Source organism: Chrysochloris asiatica, unplaced genomic scaffold (assembly GCF_000296735.1).
Source record: "Chrysochloris asiatica unplaced genomic scaffold, ChrAsi1.0 scaffold00012, whole genome shotgun sequence".
Lineage (NCBI taxonomy): Eukaryota > Metazoa > Chordata > Mammalia > Afrosoricida > Chrysochloridae > Chrysochloris > Chrysochloris asiatica.
The window spans coordinates 12,324,325-12,331,622 of record NW_006408530.1 but is presented as its reverse complement, the minus strand read 5'-3'; the positions used below and the strand labels follow the sequence as shown (position 1 = coordinate 12,331,622).

Sequence of the window (7,298 nt, the reverse complement as noted above, 5' to 3'; positions counted from 1 at the left end):
AAACTCCAAAGTCTCTGGGCATTTCAGTTTGTACTTTTATCTTCTTGAGCTGTCCTTTGAGGTCTTTTTGTTCAGCTCTTTCACTTATCATTTCTTTCATTTGCTTTAGCTACTCTGTGTTCTAGAGCAAATTTCAGAGTCTCTTTTGACAGCATTGAAGTCTTATCTTCCCTTCCTTTCTTTTTAATGACTTTTTGCTATCTTGTATAATCTCCTGATTGTCAACCTACAACTTGTTTGGTCTTTGGTTATTGGTTTTTAAGGCATCAAATCTGTTCTTGAGATGGTCTCTAAATTCAGATGGAATGAAGTCAAGGTCATACGTTGGCTATTGTGGACTTTTAGAATTTTTTCAGCATTGACTTGGATTTGCATGAGTTACTGATGGTCTGTTCTTCAGTTGGCCTCTGGCCTTGTTCCAGTTGATGACACTGAGCTTCTCCATTATGTATTTCCATAGATATAATTGATTTGATTCTTGTGTATTCCATCTGGTGACATCCACGTGTATGGTCATCATTTATATTGTTGAAGGAAAGGTATTTGCCACAAGTAAGTTGTTTGTTGGCAAAATTCTATCATGTGATCTCAGGCATTATTTCTATCACCAAGGCCAAATTTCCCAGCTACTGATTCTTCCTTGTTTCCCACTTTTGCATTGCAATCACCAGTATTTGATCGGTGCATCTTTATGGCATGTTTGAACTATGCAAGTTTTCAGACTGTGCAAGTTGGTACCAACAAAACCCCAAAAACTTCAATGTGGACAATCATCATATTCCATGTAGGCATGTGGATATTATACCATCATTGACAGCTTTGTACTTCAGGATATATTGTGAAATTTTTGCTTTGAATTGGACAAACATATAGTCTGCTCTCCTTGAAATGTCAAATTGAAGTCAATTGGCATCACAGTCCCTGTCAGAAGGTGTTTCACTAGTCTATTGAAATTAAGCCAGAGAGTTGCAGTGAGACTGTTTTTTAACAGAAACATAGATATCCTTCTTTAATGTTGTGAAGAAATCCCTTGATCTTGGCTCCACCTCATACCAGTTAAATAATAATATTATCATCTAAGAAAAGGACTCCTTATGCGGAGTACTTTAAATGTACAGCTGTTATTGAGAAACAGTTGTAGCTGATGATAAGGAGTTTCTCTGTTGTGTTTCTCCACAGATATAGTTGATTTGATTCTTGTGTATTCCCTCTGGTGAGAATAAAAGTTCTTTCAGCAAAGAATGTTTTCTCTGAGTAACCCTCATTTTTCTCTTAGAAGCAATTTTTCTTGAAAGACTTACTCTGCTATGCTTTATTGTGGTGGTAATGTGCGGTGGAGTCAGTTCCGACTCATAGTGACCCTGTACAGAGTTTCCGAGGCTGTAAATCTTTATGGGAGTAGAATGCCTCATCCTTCTCCCATGGAACTGCTGGTAGTTTCGAACTGCTGACTTTGAGGTTAGCAGCCCGACTCGTAACCAATACGCTACCAGAGCTCTTGCTATGCTTTATTGGGTTGGTGTAAAATATTGATTGGGTAGTTTAAGTGATGAGAGGAATGAAGTTTTGAAGCTTTCATAGAGGTTAAAAAATGAATCCTACTAATTTGGCTCATTTAGGTAACTCCAGTATAATCAAGAATACATTTTTATAATTATCTATTTTGAACAAGAAAATATTTTCTAAAGTGGGGTTATATTTTATGAGGTATCAAATCAATGTAATTTAAAAAAATTTTTTGCATAGCAACTAGGTAACCAAATACAATTTACACTATAAAAAGTATTCAACGTCATGACATGATACCAAAAAAATGTTCCAGAGATTTTTTTTTAAATTCTTCTATAGGGGAAATCATATTATTGTTGTTTATTTATAAAAATATGTCATATATTTTTATAATGTCATATAATACCTACCTCCATTTGCTAAACTTATTAAAGTCAATCATAAAAAATAATGACAAGATCTGCTTTTATATTTAAAATAAATGAAATAATACCTCTAATCTCAAATTAATGAAATTTCTTCTTTTCTCTTTTAGATGCTCATTGAAGATGTCAGTTTCTTTGTGTGGAATGTAGATATTGAAGGTTAGATGGTTGACAAACAAGATCTATAAAAGTTAAACACTCAAGGTAAGCCATAGCTGTAGCCTCATAAATAAGTTCATTTAAATGCTAAGAATTTCCATATCATAATTTGACTTTGTAAAATTGCTTATTTATGTAAACTGGCCCTGCTTAGGCTACCTCACAACCACATTCATACATATTCAGACACACATTTTTGCATCCTAATACCATCCAGACAGAGGTATCAGATTTCATTTATTACTGGCAGTTGCTTTCCTTTTAAAAAAAAAAAGATACATTAATATAAAAGAGTCCTAAGGGAGTCCCGGTGTGGCACTGTAGGTTAACACACCAGACTGCAAAGCCATTTGAACTGCAAGGTTGGTGGTTCAAGCTCACCAGCTGCTCCTTGGAAACCCTATACAGGGTTGATATGGGTCGGAACCGACTTGATGGCACTTCACAACAACCAGGTAATATCCACCAGCTGCTCCTTGGAAACCCTATGCAGGGTAGCTATGAGCCAAAACTGACTCTATGGCACTTAATAACAAAAACCAGCTTGATGTCACCTAACAACAACAAACCAGCTAAGAAGTAGAAGAAACAACACCCTTCCATCAAACCTGTGAGCACAACTCAGTCAATAAAGGTTAACTTAAAAATAATTATCAAAAATTACTTTCCACTGCTCTGTTGTTTTTTAAAAAACGTGTTCATGATCAGTGCCTTTAACCATGTTATTATTCTGTACCCACCTTCAATAACTCTGTTACAGTCTTATATATTCGTGCTATTACCTCTGAATACAAAGTCTCCTTTCTCTATGTTGTAACTACCAACATACTTCTTTTAACCTAGCATATCATTCACTTAGCATTTCCTATTCCTCATTTCCATAACTATTTACATGCTTACATGATTAAGTTATCACTACCTTTTGGTAAAATATTGAGTTAAAGTACAGGAAGTACTTAAATTCAGGGTCCTTAAATGACAAAAACTAGGTCTTTTAGATAATTGTTTATCAGGTAGGGTGGGATAATAGAAAATGAGAGTATGTGGTTTATGAATGAAACACTCCTTTCAGCTCTCTGATCCTTGCAAAGTGGGAATGAAGGGCCAATAAAATCAAATCTTAGGATTTTTTTTTTTTTCAGAAGAAATCAGAAATGCAGATTTTATAAAATGAAAAATGTATATTTTTCAGTGTCTTGCATAACATTTTGCCTATGAAAAAAATCTACTTTTTCCATTAGATGAGCCAAATTAAACAGTTTACAGCCTCTGGGGCTGGAATTTTTTGTTTCCTTTGTTCTGTTTTTTTCTTTTAGAGCACAAGTGCTTGGCACCTATTTTTTTCTCCTTAATTTGTGGTTAGCAACTTAGTAATTTTGCTAGTTTTCTCTGATGAATATTATTGTCAGAAATGACTTCTCATGAAAAGATAAGTGATTTTACTTGTTTTGAATTCATTTTTATAGTTATATATGGTAAGTTCGTTACTTGGAACAGCTATTCCTTTGTTTCCTTGAGTTATCATGATTAGATCATTATTTTTATAGTGCCTGCATCCCCACAATCTAAATCAGATCCTTCTGATTGAAAAAAATATGTTCTTTCTTTTTGTTTTGTTTTGATTCTGTGGACCCTTTGTGTAGAGAGAGTAACAATGACAGGACTCCTCCTGGTGCACTGTGATCATTGGCCCATGCAAGGCTCTTAGTTTATTTTTTTTTTTAACATTTTTTTGTATTATTCCATTTTCTACTCTCATCCTCCTGACCCTCACTGCTAGGAAGCCATTATAACATGACATTCTAAAATAATAACACCACGCCCTCCCAGCATGTCTTAAGTGTGCACACCATTACTAAGCACTCCTTGGTTACCTGGATGCTGAGTGGTGTGTCAGGGAAAGATGGTGGTCACTAGGTCTCAGGTAACAATAGAGAAAAAGTTTCAGAACACCATTCTTTCAATGTTTCCAAAAAGGAGCTCTTTACCACCAACAGTGGTTATAAATCCATGCAGAAAAGACTTCGGAATAATTGGAAGATTAGGAATTTAATTGGAAATTACATTTGAGAAGCGAATTGGGGCAAACTGTGGATTACAGCTGGATCAAGGGGAAATTTTGCTGAAGCTGAGTTTGAAGTCTTGAAGCACTATCTTGATGGTGGTGGAGATGTCCTTGTTATGCTTGGAGAAGATGGAGAATGCAGATTTGACACCAGATTAAGTTTGTACTTGAAGAGTATGGAATCATGGTTAATAATGATTCTGTGGTTAGAAATATATATTACAAACATTCTCATTCTAAAGAAGTCCTGGTTTCCAATGGAGTCTTGAACAGGGGAATTAACCAAGCAGCAGGGAGGGCAAAGCCATGCTTGAAATCATGGGTAGGGAGAGTGGTAGAAACAGCTCTCCCCTTTGTCTGTACTTTCAGTGCCACACTGAATGTCATGAAACCAGCAGTGTCTGTTCTGTCCACAGGCTCTGTCTGCTTCTCACTGAACAGAACCATTCTGGCTTTCTATCACTCTTAAGAACCAGGTGGGAAGCTGGCAGTGTTTGACTCGTGCCACTTGTTCAGTGACCAATATTTGGATAAAGAAGAAAACAGCAAAATCATGGATGTTGTTTTCTAGTGGCTCACAACAGGAGACAGCCACCTAAACCAGACTGATGCTGAAAACCAAATTTCTGACTACATGATGTTGCCCAACACAACTTCTACTGTGTCTGCTATAAGTGGGATGAGAACCCACAGGACTTCACCACACTCTTCAGCCTGTCCATATACCAGCTGGATACCACCTCCCTCACCATGGTCATCAAGGCTCATGAACAGCCTAACATGAAACATTAACCCTGTAGTTTAAAATGCTGCTGCCAGCCCTGCAGCCAGCTATTTCCCTCCTAGTTTTGGGAATTACCACTTCCTTCTCTGTTGACTTAGATGAAACATTCTCTGAGAAGGCATGGCTTGCTCAAATTACCAGTAAGTGTACCGAGGAAGACCTAGAATTCTATGTCCAGAAATATGGTGACATTCTTGGAGTAACCAGTATACTACCAAAGGAACAACAAGGTTGTGCTTGAAAATCATCTAGGACATCTTCTTCCAAGTACTGGAATTCAAGAAATTGGACCAGGAGCATGATATCAACACAATTGAAGCAGTATTCCAGAGCAATTTCTGAGAGTATGTCTCTAGAAGCAGTTTCTGCCTCCTGACTTTCTTTGTAAAGGATTTTTTACTTTTTCCTTAACCCTTTTCCAAAATTGTTTATATACTGTCTCTTCTATAAGCCTTTGAAAGTCTGTGTATTTTCTTTATTGCTTAGATAGGTATACAATTTCTAACTTTCAAAATCCTTATGTAAGTTCATTTTTTTCTTTAATTAAACCTGTGATTGAAGTATTTTCTTTCAAAAAAGTAATAAAGTAATAACCACTGAACTGTTCTCTTTTTTGTATGTATTTTTATAATGTGATGTTTTTATTTTTTTTATTTATATGGAAGATTTCAAGTTAATTAAAAAGGAAATGGAGAATAATATTATGAACTTCCGTGTGTACCTCTCAACTTCAACAGTTTATGGTCTCCTGGCCAAGCATGTTTTTTACCTTTATTTCCACACTTTTCTTCCCCACCCACCCCATTTATTACATAAAAATTTAATTGGAACTAAATGGTATTGCACTATATATCGCATTTTGTTTTTCACCACTTTGTTTTTGTTTTTTAAACATTTATTTACATTGCCACATTTACACTGTTTCTAACAGATGTTGCATAATAGTATTCCATGGTCTGACAGTTACATTTTCCCTAGTAATTGTCACCCAGATTGATTCTAGAGCCCAGTCACCATAAACAATGCCATGATGAACATCCTCATTCTTATCCTCCCTGGAGTGTTCTGAGGGTTTCTTAAGGATGTATATTGTTCAGTGCCATCAAGTCAGGTCCAACTCACAGCAACCCTGAATGGGGTTTCTGAGGAGCTGCTGATGAGTTTAAACCACCAACCATGTGGTCCAAACCAACCTTGAGGTCGAATGCTAATCCTACAGTAGCACACTATAGCTGGATGCAGAGTTACTGGATTTGAGAGTATCCATTTATACTTAATTTGATCCAGTACTCCCAGTTGCTCCCCCAAATAGATACATTGGTCAACATTCCCAGCAGTATTCACTTTTCATCTGTACCCTTGGTGTTTTCCAGTGTGCTCATGTTTGTAGAATTCTGGGTGTAATCTTAAAGTTCATTGTTTTCATCTGTATTTCTCTTCTCTCTAAGGAATTTGAATATCTCTTCATATACGTGTTAGTCTTTTGTTTATCCTCTTCTGAAGTTGCTTTTTCGTATTCTTTTTGCATTTCCCCCACTTGGATCCCTGTATTTTTGTTAATGTTTTATAATAATATGTTGTATGTTTTTGGATATTTATTTTCTGGTAGTGTGGAGCAATGGATATAGCATTACCATCCCTATGGTGGTCTTTGTCCTTGGTTCTGTTGAAATAACAGTTGGAGTTAGTTTAGTTTCTTCTTGTAGTTGGTTTCAGTCAACGTCTTTATTCTTTCCAATGAAGTTCCTTATACCAGGATCATTACCGATCTCTGTTTCATTTGGTTTCTCATATCTTTGTTGTAAAGGGACTGGGTAGCTTGTCTATCTAAATGCACCATCTTGCAAGAAATCCCTTAGATTTTTTTTTTTTAATTATGCATTGATAGCTTCACTCATTTGTTCATTTCCTTATTCATACATTTAAAAAAATGTTTTGCATACCAGTTACTTACCTGGAATTGTTCTAAGAGGTGACATAAGCAGTGAAGAAGACCAAATTTCTACCTTCATGAAGCTTGATATCTACTGAGAGAGCTAATACATAAAATAAACACATTGGAAAGGAAAAAAATATGTGTGTGTGTGTGTGTGTGTGTGTGTGTGTATAATGCAATTTCAAAGAGTGACAGGTTCTAAAAAGAAAAATTAATTATGGTAAGCTGTTCCACGAGAGAAAGATGAGTCTTTCTGCTCCAATGAAGATTTACAGCATCGGAAACCCTATGCATGGTCACTGTGAGTCAGAACCAACTCCAAAGTTTACAGGGATTACAACATAGAAAATATAATATCTATGAGTGCCCATTATTCAGCTTATTTGTTTTTTGGGTTCTTTTTTCTAGTTTTTTTTTTTT

At 35.9% G+C, this 7,298-nt stretch overlaps 1 pseudogene; it reads left to right on the top strand.

Annotated features, from left to right (window-relative positions):
• The first annotated feature begins 509 nt into the window (after window positions 1-509).
• Window positions 510-5,284, top strand: LOC102813350 (annotated as a pseudogene).
• The last annotated feature ends 2,014 nt before the right edge of the window (window positions 5,285-7,298 follow it).